At 45.9% G+C, this 19,955-nt stretch overlaps 1 long non-coding RNA gene and 1 pseudogene across 1 annotated transcript; one reads left to right on the top strand and one right to left on the bottom strand.

The window, feature by feature from the left end:
• Nucleotides 1-5,434: 5,434 nt before the first annotated feature.
• LOC123067896 (transcription factor MYBS1-like) lies at nucleotides 5,435-8,608 on the top strand (annotated as a pseudogene).
• A 6,146-nt stretch (nucleotides 8,609-14,754) lies between these two features.
• On the bottom strand, nucleotides 14,755-19,030 carry LOC123072386 (uncharacterized). The gene is made up of 2 exons (XR_006435083.1): nucleotides 18,769-19,030; nucleotides 14,755-17,907 (listed from the first exon to the last, which is right to left on the bottom strand). It is a non-coding gene; the product is annotated as an uncharacterized lncRNA (long non-coding RNA).
• Between the last annotated feature and the right edge of the window lie 925 nt (nucleotides 19,031-19,955).

The following is a 19,955-nucleotide window of genomic DNA, read 5'->3' as shown; positions in this document are numbered from 1 at the left end:
TTGAGGCTGCATTTTCAGGGTAGAGACAACATGGAAAGGAAGTTTTCCTTATCAGAAATGAATTACCTGTTATTGTTAGCACTTATTGAACTTGAGGGCTATGGGTTGGATGCCTATCTGTCATATGTTAAGGATGAGGGTAAGGGGCTGGAGGGGATTGAGGTTTTAGACAGTGATGAGAAGGTGGAGGAGATGCTAGATTTGTTTGCTGAGAAGAAAGTATTGAACATAACAGTGAGAGAGGCTACTGACCCAAATCCAGCAGATGCAAACATGGACCACACCTTGCTTGAAGAGCAGATTCCAATTAGTCAAGTTGGTGATCCCATTGTGTATAGTGTTTCCCAAGAAGGTGTCCTTTTCCCTGTCTCAAATTCTTCACAACCTCCAGTTGTGCCTGTTGATCCATATTTTAACACACAGCAGAGCTGTAATTTCAACAAGGGAAAAGAGGCAGTGGAAATTGAAGGCATTGAAGCAGAAGATCAAGATGATGATGAGTTGGACAAATCCTCTTCAGATTTTGAGTTTTTTAGGGGTGATTACAGAGGGAAGAAAATTTCATACAAGTCTTGGGCTAGGGGAGAAGATGAAGGTGGTGAAGGAACAGGTCAGCACTACAGGGAAGAGGAAGAGATGGCTGAGCATTATTTTGGGGGTGCTTCTGAACCCTCAGAGTTTTGGCAGGAGCCAAATGGTTCTGAAGTAGATGATGAAGAAGAAGCTTCAGATCATGTGAAAACTGTGGCACAGAAGATACCTGTGAGGAAACAAGGCCCAACAAGCAGATCACACGGTGAGCCAGATCACATAAAGTTTGAAGATTTCGTGCCAGAAGCTGATGAGTTCTGCTTTCCAGGTGATGAAGGCATTTCTGATGAAGAAGATGATGCACCTAGGTTGCCTTGTGGCAGGAAGAGAAAATTGAAGAAGAAGAAGGAGAGAATATGGTATGATCCCTCTAGGCCTGATGCACATGAACAGTTTAGGATTCATTTGTGCTTTCTGTATGTGGTAGAGTTCAGAGAAGCATTGAGAAACTACCATGTTAGGACACTTAGGAACTTTGAGTACCATAGGAATGATCCAAGTAGGATCATAGCCTGGTGCTCAGATAGAAAGCATGGTTGTGACTTTTATATTACTACTTCTAAGATTGCCCATGAGTCAACCTTTAGCATCAAGAAGATGCATCGTGATCACACCTGTGGAGCAAGTGGAGAGAACACAAAGGTTACCATGAAGTGGGTTGCAAAGGCTGTTGAGGATACTGTAAGATCCAATCCTGGTGCAGGTGTTGAGACTATATTGAGTTATACAAAAAAGAAATTTGGAGTACATGTTCCAAAAAGTTTGGCCTACAGGGCAAGGAGGAAAGCAGTTGATGTTGTGCAAGGGGATCACAAGACACAATACTACAGGTTAAGAGACTATCTGCAGTGTGTTTTGGACACAAACCCTGATAGTAGGTGTGTTGTGACAACAAAGGAATTTGAACTCCACCCAGCACCTACCCCAAGGTTTCATTACATGTTTTATTGTCTGTTTGCTTGTAAGGAGGGGTTCCTAAATGGTTGCAGGCATTTCATAGGTAAATCTAGTCTGTATAGTGCTTAAATAGGGATTGCATTACATGTTACTGCTTACTAATGGCTTAAAATGTAGGTCTTGATGGATGCTTTATCAAACTAAGTACTGGGCAGCAAATCCTGGCAGCAACAGGGAGGGATGGCAACAACAACATCTTCCCTATTGCATTTGGTGTTGTTGACAAGGAGGAGACAGATAGTTGGACTTCAGCTAAGGACAGTAATTGGTAGTGGCAACAAGTTTGGGCCCTACACAATTATGTCAGACAAGCAAAAGGTACAACTACTTCAGTTTGGTTTCTTACACAGTTTGGTTTCTTGCAGTATGTAATGCTTTCTCTACTTACTTCACTAGTTATTAATACAAAATCAATGAACAGGGTCCGCTCAATGCAATAGAGGATGTATTTCCTGATTCCCCTCAAAGATTTTGTTTAAGACACATATATGCCAACTTCTAATCAGCTGGGTTTAGAGGGGATGAATTGAAAAAACATCTAGACCAGGCTGCATATTCTTTCACTAAGAATGGGCATGATCTGGGCATGGAAGCATTGAAGAAAGAGAGTGAGGAGGCATGGAAGTGGTTGTCCAATATACCAGTCCATACTTGGGCCAGGCATAGAATGAATACTATATGCAAGACAGACCTTGTTGTAAACAATCTTAGTGAAGTTTTCGACAGGGTGATTCTAGATGTTAGGAACAAGCCCATAAGGACAATGCTTGAAGGAATGAGGACAAAACTCATGATCAAGTTTCAGAAGATTAGGGAGAAGACAGAGACATGTAGGTGGGATATCACACCCACTTACTCTGAGATATTGGAGGAGGCCAAGAAGTGGGCAAAATATTGTGATGCACATATGGCTGGACCAGGCATTTGGCAAGTTACAAGTAGTTCAGACAAGACCTACTGTGTAAACCTAAACAACTACACTTGTGACTGCAGGAGGTGGGATATGACAGCTGTTCCATGTAGTCATGCTATAGCAGCAATGCAGAAGGTCAAGCTACATCTTGAAGATTTTGTCCATGAGTTCTTCAAGAAGCCCCTCTACTATGAAACCTACAAGCATATTATATACCCTGTTCCAGGACCTGATTGTTGGCCACACACCATGGGGGATGACATATGTCCTCCAGTATTCAAAGAAAAGAAGGGTAAAAATCAGACAACTAGGAGGAAAGGACATTTTGAGGTGCCTGCCAAGAAGGATACATCAAGAATTGGGACAGTGACTTGTAGCAATTGCAATATGCAAGGTCACAGATATACCACATGTGGTGTTCCACTGAAACCCAAACTGCAGATGAGAAATAATAATCACCAGGTATGTTTATTGATAAAGAAATTTATGTTTCATAGGCTAGGTGGTTTAATTCTAATTTGCTATGTTAAATGTGCAGGAGAATAGGTCAGACTACTCTTCATCTACCAGAGCTACTACAGGTGTGGTTCCACCACCACCACCACCACCACCACCACCACCAGCAGCACCACCAGCACCACCAGCACCATCAGCAGCATCTAGGAAGAGGCCTGCAACAGCCACAACTACTCCAGGACCAGCAAAGAGGAAGAGGAACAAGGCAGTTGCTTCTGCTACTCCAACACCTGCCACATCAGCACCTGCCAAGAAGACCAAAGCAACCAAGAAGACAAGGGCTCCTAGCACATCTTCACCAGCCAAGAACACAAGGTCATCCATTGCCTCTCCAGCAAAGAACACCAGAGCATCAACAGCTAGCAGAGGAGGGGGGTACACAGGTTTCAATGCTCCAAGGCAAGCTGCTCACTCTGATGCAAACATTGATTCATTTATTCAAACATTCATAGATTCAAACATTCACAGAAATGGAAGGGATACATAGCTCAAACTCTCATTCATACTTAAAAAACTACTAGCAACAACTCTCAATCGTAACGATCGAAGAAACGACGCCACTTTGCTCTGGTAGAAGGGTGGGGAGCGATTACTGCCTGTGCCCTAGCCCACCTGATGATCTTCCCTGAGCTCTTGCGCCTGCCACCAGGGACAAGAACTGTGAACTCATCTGAGTTGCACTTCTCCAGGATCTTCTCTGCCAGCCTCCTCTTGAACTCCAGCTCCCACTCTTGCACTTCTCCAAGATCTTCTCTGCGAGCCCTTTGCCTCCTCACATCGACTGCTTGCACTGCCTCCTCTTCCTCATCTGTCACCTCCCCAAGCTCTGGATCCATCTAGGGTTTTTTAGAGGTGGGGTGTGGCGGCTGTGTTCTGGAGGGAGGAGGGTGGGTGGAGTAGGCTATTTATGAGCAGTGGAGGGTGGGTGTAGTAGGCCTAGGTTTGTAAATACAATTGGCCACAAAGCCCAGGTACAAAGCACTAAAAAACACATAGCATAAGAGGTTGAAATACATAGCATAGTCCAGCAGTGCTTATCACTGACTCCATAACATAGCATAAGAGGTTCAAATACAGGCACAACATTCATTACAACTTAGTTCATAACTTAGCATTAAAGGTTCGAGCAGCATAAACTACAGTTCTTAACATTGGCATAGACATAGACTAGATTAGCTTCACATTCCCCAAAATGTACACCCCATATCTTCACATCAGATTGTTAGGCCACATACTTATAAAGGCCTTGGATGTACTTCACCATCTGCACAACACACTTCATGAATCAAGGATGGCCTTGATTTTCTCAAGTTTCTGCTTGCTTGCATGCCCATCATTCAGCAGCTCATTAACCACATGCTCAAGCTTGGCCTTCTCTATCTTAAGCAAATCTCTCTCCTGTTCAACCTCCTTCATTGCCTTCCTGGTATTCTTGATAATGTCACCTTGACTCTGTAAAATGCACCTTTGTTCCTTGGCAAGTTTGAGCTTCTCCATCTGAACCTCCAACCTAGCACTCTCTTCTACCTCTTTCTTCTTCTTCTGAAATTCTTCCTCCTCAACTGCCTTCTGGTAATCCATGTGGTCTACCCTACCATCCTGCCAATCAAACATCTTGGATACATCTTGGACAAGCTTTGTGTAATCAATGCACAGCTTGTCATTTTCAGTCTTAAGCTTGGCCAAATGCTTCTCATACTTCTGCTTATCAACTACCCTACCACAATTCTGTTCATGGTACATGTCCCACAGCCTGGACAAGCAATTCTGAAGAATTGGATGCCAGGGCTTGTCAACCCACTCAGTAACACCACAGTTAACACCTTCACTCTGCATTTGGAAATTGAGATATACATCACTAAGTGCACTCAATTTCATAACAACAAATCATATCAGACTAAGAAACTGAAGGTGAGGCTTCAGAACAAATACATGTGTGGGTTCAGAACAAAATGATTCCAATTAAGGTACTATACCTACGGCACTGGACAACCATAGAAACACCTTCCAGTTAAGGTTCTTTCAAATGCCACACACTTAATTGGCCTCATGTGGTGCATCATGCAGGTGGGTTCAGAAAGCTCCAGCTGGCCACAGAAAAGAGGCTCCACGGTGGTGTCAGGGGTCTCCTGCATGAACACATCAACAGAATAACCTTAGCTCACAAAACCAGACATAGATCACAAATTAATTCCCCAATCCAGCAAGAACCCTAACCCTAACCATAGTTTTCAAGCATACATAAACATAGCTCAAACAACAACCATAACCCTGCCTACTAAATAACAGTAACCAAAGCTTACCCTAGCTCACCAAGATGAACACTAACCTAATCTAGCTCCTAGATGAACCCTAACCCTAGCTCAGCAGATCGAAAAACTTACCCAAAGAGCCATGTCCATGCTTGTGATGTCGCACTCGTCCTCTGAGCTCATATCCCCGTCATTCCAGGAAGGCATGGCGGCGGTGGAGCTTCCACAGCGCAAGTCGCTGCCGGCGTCGAAGAGCAGATAGGAGAGGAGAGTGAGAGCGAGAGAGAGATGAGTGCGGGCCGGGGAGCAGAGTGAGAGCAGAGAGAGGGAGGGAGACGACTTAAGGCAACGAGCGAGCGGGTGCGGTCCGACCGCACCGGTCGGTCCGAGTAACGGCCGTTAACGGCCTCGCCGTCACGCGCGGCGCTGACCTGGCCTGACTGGCGGGCCCGGACCGTCAGAAAACGGTTCAAAACGCTAGCAACGGGCGATTTGGGTTTTTTGAGACAGCCGACGAGAAAAGTGGTAGGTATCAGTCACAAACAAAAAAGTGGTGGTTTTTTGAAACCCTAGCACGAAAAGTGGTAGTTTTATGCTATTTACTCTATCAAGTTGTTAGTAAACGGAGTCTTAATTTGTTTGCGCTGCACTGACACCGACCGCACACCATACGATTTGGTCGCAAAATAGCAGAATCAAACGTCACATGATTTCTACCCCTGTATATTATAGAGATCGACAAGTCAGTTGAGTTGACTAGCGCTGGGCTGGTGGTGGGTTTGAGCGTTCGTGCGACCCACCCGACCGATCCCGCGCGCACTATTTTTTCGTTCCTTGCGGATAAGCCTCTGCCCCTCCGCACGGCCTACGATGGCCTCTCAGAGAGCAACCACGGCGGCGGCGTGGACCAACGAAGAGGACATGGCGCGGCCGCCCGCCGGAGGAGGACTGGTTAGTGGCGCTCGCGGTCGACGGAGGAGGTGCGGCGCCATTACGAGGCCCTCCCGCGCCTAGCAAGGACCGGCGCGAGGATCGGAAGACAAGAGCCTCGACCCCGACTCCGGGAAGGGCTGCTCCAAGGCCGAGCAGGAGCGGCGCAAGGGCATCCCGTGGACAGAGGAGGAGCACAGGTACGTATACAGGAAGGAAAGAAAGCTCGGGTCTCTCATGGACAACAGAGGAAAGCTCTGCATCTTTTTGATGATCGGGGTGCGTCGTGCGTGCAGGCCGTTCTTGCTGCCGGCTGGACAAGTTCGGCAAGGGCGACTGGGCGCAACTTGGTCATCTCCCGGGCCGGACGCCGACGCACAAGTGCTTCATCCGCCTCAACTCCATGAACCGGGACCGCCGCCGCTCCAGCATCCACGACATCACCACCATCAACAACGCCGCCCCGCAGCCGCAGCACGGCCCCGTCACCGGCGGCGTCATGGGCATGTACGGAGGGGCGCCCATGGGCCACCCGGTCGCCGCCGCAGTCGGGACGCCGGGGCCGGGGGCACCCGCGCTACGTCATGCCCCTCGGCTGCCCGGCCCCGCATCAGTAGGCATGCCATGCTTGCTTGGTCTCTGCTCTGATTCGTGCGCGCGCGCGACACGCCGGCATGCATGTCAAGCGCATCGACGAACCACGCCGGCCCTTGTGCTAGTGTATTGGGTCAGTGCATTCGGCCAGGTTAGGAGCGTTCCCTCCATTTACCCGCTGGGTAAAATGATGCTGCCGACAAATAGTTGCTACACCACCTATTTCGTATGCAATAATCCTAGACCTACGTAACCTCCCTACGTACTCTACCTAAACTTCCAAATCTACTACGAAACTGCTGTGCATCATTGCAGGTGGGCCTCTTGTTCCCATCCCTCGGTGGTGGAGGGGGTGGATTTTTCTGGTTCCTTTAAAAACCGCGCGTGTCCGTTCTGAGCCCCTATTTTTTCGTTCGTGCAACTACACTACTTATATTTTTTATCATATGTTCGGTCACTTGCACCTATGTGACGGAAAAGATGGTCCGGGGTGGGGCCGCGTCCTATGTGGCGGACTGCCCGGGCACGTCCGCGAGCCTTCATATCCTCCCCATATTTGAGATGGATATATGAGGGTTCGCTGATAGCTTGGGCGTGTAGGGATGGTATGAGGGGTCCGGTTGGGTCAAGTTTTTTCTTCTCTCCCCTGTCCGGTCACTGACCGGGCGCGTCCGCGAATGTATGAGGGATGGTTTGAGGCGTCCGGCTGCAGATGCTCTTATAGAGTTAAGACGCCCAATCACTGTTTGTGTCAGGAAGACGGTCTTCGGACCGGGCGAGCCCCATGTCCCTCTGTTTCCTTGCTCTCTTCGTCTCGCCAAAAGCCGTCGCACCACCTCCACTTCCGCCTTCGGTGCCCCGCTGCAATCACCTGCTGGTCGGCCCGTGCGCTCAAGAGGGGCGTCAGTGTCGGCGACTTCATTGGCCGCCTCCTCCTCTCCTCTTCAATCGGGACTCCCGCGAACACTGACCTCGCCGGCAGATCCCTCAGCTGTCAGGGAAGGCAACCATCAACGAAGATTGAGGGTGCCTCTCCGGCGAGCGTGCTCGTGTCGTGGTGGTTTCCCACATCCCAGCAGCGTGGGGGAGGCGGTGTCCTCTGCAACTAGGTTTACTTGTTGGCGACCTTACCATCACTAGCCCATTTGCAGGTATGCTACCTCCTCTTCTATTAATGCAAAAAGGAGATGCTCAAATGGATTGAGTGGTACCCTCCTGAAAGTACTGTAGGGATGGACATATGGATTGATTGGTAGCCCCTTGAAAGCTACATACATCTGAACAAATAACTTTAATAAGAATGTGTATCCTTTTATAATCTTGAATCTTTCTCGGTCCTACTAAACTGTAACTCATGTTTCTTTTTGGAAACAATATTTTGGACATATACTAATTAAGGTAGCTAGATGGGGACCTTTTGTTCTGGCCAGATTTGATGATTTCTCTCAATATACTGCTGGCGATGTAGTTGGCAATGATTGGGTGGGCAGTTCTTCGCATTGCATTATGTATTTATCATGTGAATATGTTCTCTCTCTGCAGATGAAGATAGCAAATATTTGTTGTATTCTTATCCAATCAGTTCACACCATTGTTGTGACCAACAGAAGATTTAGAACTTTCAAGCTCCTTTTTTTCTTGCTAGCCATGAAGGTGATACTTTAGTAAAAGGTGCATACAGTACTAACATTTTTGCTATCTTTATGCTCCTCCATATGGGTGAAAACTAAAAGGATGATGATATTATTCTACCTTTCAATATTTGGTGGCGCATATTTAAGAAAATCACAGCTAAGCATGACACTTTCTGGAAAGGCGCTTGACTGCAATGTATATGTATATAGTTAATAAAATCATAGTGACTGATTTTTCAGTTCCTCTATTTAGATTAGAGGTGTATGTATGCATATTAGCCAAGTGATCGGTCTTTCCAGCTCAAAAGAGAAAGTGACCGATGTTTTGGCATATTTTTCTATTAGGAATAAATGGATATGCCCATGCACGTATGCACACAGATTTCATGTTACAGTGTAATTAGGAAACATATGATACCTCATTGTGTCGTCTTGGTCTGAAAAAGGGGGATATACTTGGTGAATATATATGTTCCACCCGACCATTAATTTCAGAGAAAAGGACATGCACTTCAGTAGCAAAAATTTGATTGTTATGTACTATCTGCAATGCTAAGCATTTATTTGCTAATATCTCCTCATCTGAATTTGTATTTTGTACCATTTGGCCTTTTAACTATATGGGCATCCGCAAATGGTCTAAACACCAAGAAATGTCAGAGATAATAACTATACAGGCTGCTCCCGATGGACTAAGAATGGAACCATATCCCAGGCCTACATGCTAATATTGTACACCAATGAATGCTTCACTTATTTATACTTAATCGCCTGTGTAATAATAATCGCAATATTTGCTTTTGTACCCATCTTCATGGTTGAAATACTTTTCTGCAATCTGTGACACATTTGCTTCAGTTTCCATATGTCTTGCTTCATGCTATCAACATTGTTGATCATTTATCTTTATCTTTCTTTCCCTTTACAGCCTACTTGAATGGATATGGTTCCTGAAGGTGGATGTTGCTTGTTTAGATATATATGATTCCAAATTATTCAAAACGGTTCATGTCATACTGGATGTTATTTTATTGAGAGTGGCTTCTAGCAATATGGCATGAACATATTTGTTTTCTCTTTGGCCAATAATGAAATGATCTTGTCCATAGAAAATGGTTATCGATACCATAATTCTTGGTTTTAATTAGCTTCTTGCACTAACCGATTTAAGCTACTCTACTATCTACTCCCTCCTTTCCGGTTTATAAGGCTCAATTCAAAAATCTCATCAACCAATGTAGATGGTGAGTGGTGGAATACCTTTTGGAGTTTGCAAAAGCATCCAATTAATGCTCTTGTTTTTCTCAAAAAAGTATGTTTACCAATGCATTAATTGTAATGCATGCATTCATAAATTACATGCGTTGGTCAAATTTCTCTTAATACTTGCATGCAATGATTTAATGCACCTTGGAATCTAAACATGTGATGGGAAACAACCAAATTGAGCCTTATAAAATGGAAAAACTAAATTTTGAGATAAGCCCTATAAACCGGAAAGGAGGGAGTATAATACAATCCACATTGCATCATCTTTCCATTTGCGTCTCCTACTTATTCACTACTAACGTCGCTTCTAACTGGCTTCTTGCGCCATCAGCCCAACCGGGTCATCTAGTGGTTCATAAAGGGCAAAATGCAGGGGAGCACCCTACAAACTTAATGGTTGTCACCAGAAAGTTTTCAGATGACGTAAAATAGGGCATCAACACATTCAAACTTCGATTCCGACACACACTACTACATAGTTCGATACATTAAAACTCGATTTTGACGCACGATATATAGATAAAACTCGACATACTACTACATATATTATGACACACTACTCATCGTCGGAGAACAACTCATCCCAGTTGACACCATTGACGGAGTCCTCCCACTCCACCTCAACCGTGGAGGGGCTAGCCTTCGATGTCGATGTGTAATTCCCCACCTCTGCGTCCCTCGCAGAGAGGTACTCGTACTCTGCATGCACAAGCCCCGGATGCGCCTGGCGGAACCTAGCCATGTCCACCTCCTCGGAGTAATGGGCGCGAAGGTGCAACATTGTGCAGCGGCGTTCCTTCTCCTCTTGGCAGGATAATATCCACACTTCGGGGGCGAGGAACTCTGCCTCCTGCCAGTCAGCAGTCAGGGAAGTTTAGCTTGCTTTTCGGCCGACCAAACCTCCATGCAGCCAAGTCGTACACGCGTGTGGCCAACTCTGAGACTCAAAGATGTCGAGCCACACCCGTAGGCTGTTGCATGAGATTTCCATGGTGTAGCGACTAGACTCCCTCAGACGGATGACACGGAGGCCGATGCACCTCTTCACACAACGGTGTGGAGGCATCTCATGCTTGACACGGTGGTAGTGACTGAGGTGGTGCGGCGTGATGCGGCCTCGATTCGGTGGCGATTCAAGGGGAAACAGTGACGGATGACACGAAATCCGATGAATTCAATGGTGGCACGGCGGGGGCGGCTGCGAAGGAGGCGGGAGGGCAGTGGGGAGGTTTCAGCTGAGCTGTTGGGCTACGTGCACGGCTGTCTTTTTGTTTTGCGGCATCCGCGTCTTTTTGTTTTGCGGCAGCCACACAGCGCTGCAAATATACAACCCTAGAGGGAGTATTTGGAGCAGCCAAAAATTTTGCAGTACGAAATGCCTATAGCTCATCTGTTTGAGACGGGTTATTTGGCGCCAAATGCCCCAAAAATGTAGCTTTTGGGGCACCAAGCCTATTTTTGCATATGCTCCCAGCAGTGATGTTTTTTCAATACTAACGAGTCTAATTTTATGAGCAAGAAAAACATAGAAGTAAGATGTAATAGGTCTGCAGAAGTATGAAGCAACAAATGGATATAGCGAAGTTACTGATTGATGAAAAAGACGAACTATCAGCAACTGGCAGAATAACCTAGCATAGTAACGAGTAAAAATAAATGATGTTAATCTTTTCCTGGGTTCATATTGCACTGGTTAGGTATTTCCGTTTATGTCTACTTGGTTTATTTGTTGACCTCAACAACTCCTAATATGTCCAGGACTTGCAGTGTTAGATATATTGATGTTTGCACAACTTGTTTAGGAAACTAGATGAACTGTTGCTCCACTGGTGCAAATGGATGAAGCGAGACAGTATTCAACCCATAAGTTTTATTCATGTTAATGTCCATTATCAAGATTAATTGATCTTAGGAAGTGTTTGGCATTGACACGTACACCGTAAGCATAGTGGCTTCAAATGTCAGCAAGTTGGAAGTAATTGATCTTGTTAATGTAAGTAGTCGTAATGATGTCGAATGTTGTATTTACCAATCAAACATTCAATTTACAGTAGGTAGTTTGAGCCTATGTGAAACAATATATTCCATTTTAGTCAGAAACAATTTTTTTCCAATCTTATAAATTGAACCTTAGAAAGGAAGAAACTGCCCAATACAATAGCAGACTCTTCCGCGGCAGCAGTGGTATAAGACCTGAGACTTTGTTTTGGTACGCTGATAGGCCATCATAGAAGAAGAATACCGCCATCATAGAAGCACTGGCAGCAGTAGAAAAATTCTAAAGAAGTACAGTAGCATGTCATGTGAACTATCTGTGCCCATGCTCTGTTTTTCCATGGGTTGTAATATAAACTTTGGCAATGACAATGCAGATTCAGGTGAACATAATATTGTTTCTACTTATCTTTATCTTTATGGTCTTATAATGTTTCCATGAAATTAAGACCAGAGTGTATGTCCGGAGATGCAAAGCTCCAACGCCATCATGTCATATGGAGTTTCCTTTGGACATACATAGTTAAAAAGAAAGATTTGGCTAGCGTTAACATGATGATAAGTAGCAAGCGGACACATTTTCGTATATACTCCTGAATCTTTGATCTTCTCATATAACATGGATATACATGCTAGTGCAACATAGATTTTTTTTTTTGAAACGGAGCAAAAGCTTTGCCTCATCCATTAATTAAGAGAGAAAAGAGTTTGCTACAAGTCACTCAATACACGGCATGAGATCACTCTCGCAAAATAAGAGATCCTAATTTTTTTGCACCGGCGATGACCCAAAGGTTGGCCTCAGTATCGATGGAGTCAAGCAATGCAGGTGGAGGGGCGCTCTTGTGCTTGAAGACCCTTGCGTTTCGCTCATTCCAGACAGTCCACGTAACAAGCATGGTGAGGGACGCCTTGGCTTGGCGGTTTGGCGTGCCATTTATCGCAAGTACTTGCCCACCAAGCCTCAACCGAGTCAAAGAGGGGCCAACCATTGGTGTCAAGACCGTGAATGTGGTATTTGTCAATGATCAAAGACCAAAGCCTTCGTGTGTAGCGGCATTTGAAGAAGAGATGAGACCCACATTCCTGCACTCTCTTGCAAAGAGGGCAGAGTCACAGTTGGGCCACCCACGTTCGGCCAATCTATCGGTGGTCCAAATTATGTCTTGCAACGCCAGCCAAGCGAAGAACTTGACTTTGGGGGGGGGGGGGACAAGCCTTCCAAACCATTTTATCCAAAGGTGTAAGAACCATCCTGGTGTAGGGCAGAACCCTAGGGGCCGATCTTTCACGTTTGGAGTGGATCCTACGGGGAAACACGAAGAACGCGCGGAAAACACAAAGGGAAAAACACGGGGAGGAACGAGAGAATCACTAAACCGACATAGAATCAATCACGCGAGTGCTAGATCACCGAACACAAAGAGATACACGAGATCCAAAGTCAACAAAGGTAAGGATACAAAGGAACCGTTCTTCTCCATACGGAGGTCTTGATGATCTTCCCTAGAAAGGGGTCTTGAATCCGCTTGGGGGATCTTCTCCGAAGAGGTCGTGAACTCCGAGGAGAAGTATCCAAGTGGATGAGCAAGGCTCTCACACAAATATGAGCTAAACCAATGCTAACCCTAGAAAGAGGAAGGGGAAGGAGTATATATAGTCTAGGGGGGCGAAGAGGTACATGGGCTTCGGCCCTTTACTGTGCACAGACAGGCGGGGCCGGATGTCCGGGCGTCGGGCCGGATGACCGGGCCAAGTCGCCGGATGTCCGGGCTGGAGGCGATAGCTTCTGTAGTTCCTGGCGCGTGGCGCCGGATTTCCGGGACTTTGGCCGGATTTCCGGGCTGGGGCCGGATGTCCGGGCCGGACGCCAGATGTCGGGGCCCTGTAGACTTGGCCAGCTTGGCTGTTGCTGATGGAGACGCTCCGGGGGCCGGATGTCCGGGGCCTGGAAGGTGAACTTGCCCATTTCAGTTGGTTCTCTTCATCCATGGAGTTGGCGGCTTGTTCATCTTCACATGCATCCTCGGGAGGTTCCTCTTGACACCTAATCATGCATAGTATACCGGACTTAGGTAGTAGCCATGTCTCGAGTGGATCATATGTGATATCACTAAGGAGAGAAGTCACCTCGGTCTCGAGAGTTCGAGCTCGTGCTCTAGTCATGGGTCCTCTTGGTGCTTGGTGAGGCGACGGAAGGTCCATGGGGATGACCGAAGGATGCTCCGCATCACATCCCTAAGAATTGCGCCTTGTAAGCGAATGCCGCCGAATAGGTCCCACTAGCCATATGCTTCCATACATTGTCATCCTCGATGAGTTCATCAAGTTGGACCTCATGCAAAAGCGCCCAAAGAGTGAAGAATTGCGTGATGTGCTCCACGGAGATGTTGGTGGGGGGTTTAATCTTGTGGATCCATGCATTGTGTGAGAGGGCCTCCCGCACCTTTCAATTCTTTCTCTTTGACGCTTCATGAATGAGCGGGGCAATGTCTTTTGGCTTGCGCCCAAGGAGCCAAGGTGAGTCCCAAAAGGGGGTCTTCGCACCGTTGCCAATGGTGATAGTGGTGGATGCATAGAAAAAATTTAGGTCCTCGTCGCATGGGTTTCCCATCCCCACCGACATCTTGGTGGGCTCCTTCCATTCATACCATGGCCATCGCAACCGGAGGGCACGTGTAAATTTGTTGGTGTTAAGGACCCCAAGTCCCCCATATTGAAGTGGCCGGCAAACAATCTCCCAGTTCACCTTGCATTTCGCTCCCATCGTCTTGTCCGAACCGGACCAAAGGAAAGCTCTATGAAGTTTGTTGACTTTGAGCAAGATGGTTGGCGGAATAACTAGCGGTGTGGCGGGGTAGACCGCTTGGGAGGTGATCACGGACTTGACAAGAGTAGTTCTTCCGATGGTGGTGATGTTTTTGCCCTCATAAGTTGTTAGCTTGCTTGACATACAACCTGGATATGCATGCTGCTGAAACATGGCTAAGGAAGCTCAAAGTGTATCTTTAGCCTTTATCCTAGAAATATGATGGTTTTACTTCGGACCCTGTCCAGGCACCTAAATTAAATAAACAGGTGACCATGGCGCCTATACAAAGCATGAACAGAACAATGGAAATTTTCCAGGAAGAAATATAAATTGTATTTTCAGAGATGTACATGTAGACCTTTACATCCATGAGCCAGAGATAGGCGTGCCACGGTGCCAGCAGCTAGTGTTATGACATCAACATTTATACGATAGGAGTAGAACTATGAAAGAACAAGTAAAATTGTTGTGAAGTGCACCACCACAGGTAAACAGGGTCATAATTTTAGTTCAGCAGATCAACAGTATGTTTACACAACAGAGGTTTATAAACCGAACTTCATGGCAGCACCGCTACAGCGAAGTACATTAGACTGAATCTCTAATAAATGCTACCAGATACAAAGCCTAGGTTATCTATTATCCAAAACAACATCAAAACTAGCAGATGAAAGTAGAAACAGCAGGGGATATTTATGTTCTCTACTTGGTGGACCCATATGGCCGATGTTTCCATACACTCCAAAATGTAGCGAAGGTAGATTTCTCAGGGATTTTTTTCCTATGCATTTTCTATGAATCCCTCCAGCTTTAGCATGGTTTTTCGTTGTCTTGTTACTCATGAGTTTCAAGCACCGCGCCTGTGTTATAGGCTGTCATGACTATCAGCTCAACTACTTCGCCTGTGTTATAGGCTGTCATGGTTTTTCGTTGTCTTGTTACTCATGAGTTTCAAGCACCGCGTCTTGTTACTATTGTTTCACAAAACATGGGTGGTGCATATATACACAAATATAAATGAAGCTGAAATCACACCAAAAACCAAGCAAGCATAGGCGGTAACCATGGATTTCGAGTCGCTCGACTAGTCATCGTCGTCGACCACGAGTCGCAGTTCCAGGGCCGACTCAGCCTCTCGACTCGACTCCTGGGATGAGTCGAGCGACTCGCGCGACTAGTCTCGACTAGTCATGACTAGTCGCCTCAACAACTTCTCCTTTTGGATGTACTATTGTTTCACAAATATAAACGAAGCTGAAATCACACCGAAAACCAAGCAAGCATTAGGCGGTAACCAGTGATAAGCATTTGTAATTAGGAACTGTCGATGCCAACATTATTTTCAAATGGCAAATAATGGGTTAAATAAAATAAGTAGCCTCAAAACATAGCAATTACATATAAAAACAAGCATGATACTCCTAACCAAAATTGCACAAGTATGCGTTAAACTCAAATTCTAGGGTGAACCACACAATAACAATTGTGAAATATGAACCCTCCAAACCGACCCACCATGAACTTTACATTTTGCTAGCTGCAATCCACACAAAAGAAGAGAAGAAAACTGCGGAAGAAGCAAGGCAATAGCAACATCTACAAATAAAAGGTGTACAATATGTTGTATAAACTGAACGACTTAAATTTCAGTCCAAAAGTATTGAGTAAAACTGACTCGACAAGCTGCTGGAAACAGAAAGACATAGTCCAAGCCCAGCAGTACACCTTACTTATATACTCCTCCTTACATAACAGAGAAATGGAGAAAAGAAGTCCTTCATGAGCAAAGTACAGCAGGCACTGCTGAGTAAGTGGGTAGAATCTCAATGAGAACTCTCATGTCTGTGTTGCAGAAGAAAGACAAATCAAAACACCAAGGCAAATGCAGTGTTCTCAGGCCGTCTCAGTTGACAAGAATGGAAGCATATATCCAAACTAAATCCAAGAAGAGGAGAACTTAAACCATTGAACACTCAACAGAAACAGGCATTAAATGGACAATGCCCTCAATTGTGCCATTCCTGCTGCAGTCAGAAAGCCAAAAGAGTAACAGTTAAGACGTTATAACTGTAAGCTATAAAAGGTTATCGTATTGCCTGCTTATCCAAACCATTTTACATCTAAAAATCATAGGCACCAATTCAGGCTAGTAGCACTGCCACATTTGTGCAGTCAAATTCAAACAAATGTGTCACATAGAGGGCCATAAACAAAATTAATGACCTAAAAGGTGAAATCTCAGAACATTGCACAAACTGAATGACCTAAAATTTCATTCCAGTGTAGAGTAAAACGACACTGAAAGCTGTTATAAATATAAGAGACGCAATGGACAGCTAAAATCAGGCAGATTAACCAGCAAGAATCCTTACAAGATAAATAAATGGGAAAACAAGTTAATCATCAGTCAATTGCAGGAGCAAAGTGACAACATATTTCAGCACAAGTGGGTACAAATAAAATGAGAGCTTCATGTCGTTGCAGAAGGAAAACAAATCAAAACACCAAGACAAATTCAGTGCTCTTAAATCATTATGAATGGCAAGAATGGAGGCATCCAGCACAATATTCTAAATCCAACACATGTAGAACTTGGAACACTTGATATAAGCTACACTGAATCAACAATTGCAACAAACCTCACTTGTGGCATCGATGCTACCTGTCATGCTCTTTGGAATGTTTAATCTTCAAACCTGTCATGCTCTTTGGAATGTTTAATCTTCAAATCTTGCCTTTGACTGAGTGCCATGCAAATGGTTTTTCTTCACTTGGCAAAAACATATGGAATCAATCACCATATCATGTATACGATAAGATTTTTCCATGCCTTTATCAACATTGATGTCAATTGGTTGAACCATGCTTCTATTTAGGATCTCATTGAGTAATTCTATCACCGAGCTCAAACTTGCTAATCCCTTGTTTATCATTATAAATAAAACCTCAAACTATCCATTTACATATCGAATAAGCTTGCTTAATCTTCTAAAAACATAGTTAGACATAATAACTAATCCTATAGATAAGAAGGCAGATCAAAGCTACTAGTAGTTAGTAAAAAAGGGTTGACTTGTAGATCAAAGCACTTGCATAATCTAAAAGTCAAGAGCCTGTTTTACTCATTTAATGCTACTTTTCATAGTATTGGTGCAGCATGTGTGGCTCGTACTTACGTTCGAGGATCTTTAAGCATATTTCCAAAAGATTACAAAATTCAGAGAGACGGACTGATATGGAGATGGATAGCTGAAGGTTTTATATATAGTGCAAACGAGAAATTGGCCCAATTTGAGCTAGGAGAGATTTACTTCAATGAGCTCGTAAACAGAAGCATGATCCAACCAGTGGGCATCAACGGTGAAAGCATAGCAAAAGCTTATTGTGCACATAATAAGATGATTGATTAATAAAACAGCCTTCACTTCATCCCATACAAGGTACCTATTCAAATGAAAGTTTTTGCAATGGTTAGCGGCAAGCAAATCAACAAGAATATGAGCTAGTTATCTATCTAGGCAAAATACGAGCAAAACCTAAAAGAAAAACAGCTTATATCAACCAACACTCAAACTGTCCCCACAAGAAAGTCGAGTGAATGACCAACGATCAGCACACATCAACCAGCACAAAAAAACAGTGGATGGTACAGGTGAATAACAGTATCCTTTCATTTCTTTCGCAGCAGCATCTTTTCAAGTCCACAAGCAGTTGTTATTTTCACCCCACACTAGTATGACTAGTATACAGTTCTTCATAGACATACATTGCGTATAGGAACCTTTTGGTGGATGAGCTCAAGATGCGTCTAATACAGATCCACCTAGCTAGGATTGACTGACTCAAGGAGAAGACGGAATAGGAAGCTTTTGGTGGATGAGCTCAAGTAGCTTGCGCGAACAAATTAGCACCGTAAATCTATCATGGATGGGCAGCAATTTGCAGTGAAGAATTAAGGTGCACACACCGGCCGCCCGGCCGGACAGGAAAGAAAATTGCTTGGCACTCGTGATTTACTTCAAGAAACTAGATCCACTCGCGATTTAACTGGATCTCGAAGCAGACGCATGATTCACTTGGAGTAGAACGGAAGGAAACCGACAGTTTGCTCTTCAGATCCACATCACCGGCCGAACAAATCTAGCTCAATCGGATCTAGAACAGAAAAAGAAAGAAGTAACGCTGACGGAAACCGACGGCTGGTCACCAACAGTTGGCACTTGAGATGCACACGCAGCAGATCTACTCGGTAAACTATAAGAAACTGAACTAATCAGATCTAGGTGAGGAAGAAACGGAATATACCTCACGCTGTGGACGCACTTGTCCCGCGAGATCCGGCGCCTCCCCCTGCGAGCACGCGCCTCTTCGGGCCGCTGCACGTACTCACAGGCGAGCAGGCCGCCGGTGATCTCCGGGAGGAGCCCCCCGCCCGCCGCTTAGCACTCTCTCTGTCTCTGTGACTGAGTCTCCCACTCTCCAAACCAGGTAGAAATAGGCGGTGAGAGCAGAGGCCTTGCTGACGGGCTCGGCTAACCATGTGCCGCCAAAGAGACGCTGCCCTGTGGCCCTCCGCACGGTATGGTCCCATGTGTCTGGACACCCAGCTTATGCAACGTACACAAAAAACATGAACAACTAAGATGAATATGAGATCTGGTTAGTAAGAGCAACTTCAATGGGGCGACCAATTTCGTCCGCGACCGTCCGTTTGGGTCGGTGCGGGCAGAAAAGGCGGCCCAACGCGCCGACCCAAATGGACGCGCGTCCGTTTTTCGTTCACAGGCGACCCATTTTCGGTCCAATTTTGAGCCGGATTTGCGTCGGCGCGGACACGAGACAGACGTGTGCGCGCGCCTACTCCTGTCTCCGGGCCCGCTGGTCTGTGGCACATTGGCCTCTCCTCTCACCCTCCCCCCGGCCAACAAGCAACCCTCGCCTCGCCTCCTTCGTCACCGAAGCCGCCGCCCATTTTTGCCGGCGACTCTTCCAGCTGCTGCCGCCTCCACATCCGCCCAGCAACGCCGCCCCTGCCCCCCGTCGCCCGTCGCCGTTGTTTTGCCGCCGGGGAGCAAACTGGTTCCCACCGCCGCTTCCCCCATCGCACAGCCGCCCGCGACCAAGAAGACGCCTCGCCGCCCCCGCCACATCCGACCGGCACGCTCGTCGGACGCCGGCAAGGCAGCTAGCTGGTCTGTGGGCGCCGCATCTCCGCTCGCCGGCCGTCTCCTTCTTCGACGCCCGCAAGCTGTTCGACAGCTTGCCAAGGTACAAAAATAGACTCCGCCGACGAGTTCTTTTTCCACAATTTCCTTTGTGACTCCGACGATTCGTCGTCCGACGACGAGGAGGAGATATTGGTTGTCGTGTTGGTCCATCACCACCTCAACAGCCAGCGGCCATTGTTTCGTGACTCCATTTCGGGCCACCTTCCGGCGTTGAATCGCAACCGAGAGAGCGGGCATTTCCTTCTCTGGAAGGACTACTTTGAT

The sequence above is a fragment of the Triticum aestivum genome, chromosome 3B, assembly GCF_018294505.1.
Source record: "Triticum aestivum cultivar Chinese Spring chromosome 3B, IWGSC CS RefSeq v2.1, whole genome shotgun sequence".
NCBI lineage: Eukaryota > Viridiplantae > Streptophyta > Magnoliopsida > Poales > Poaceae > Triticum > Triticum aestivum.
The sequence above is the reverse complement of the archived record's forward strand: the minus strand, read 5'-3'. Positions and strand labels throughout refer to the sequence as shown.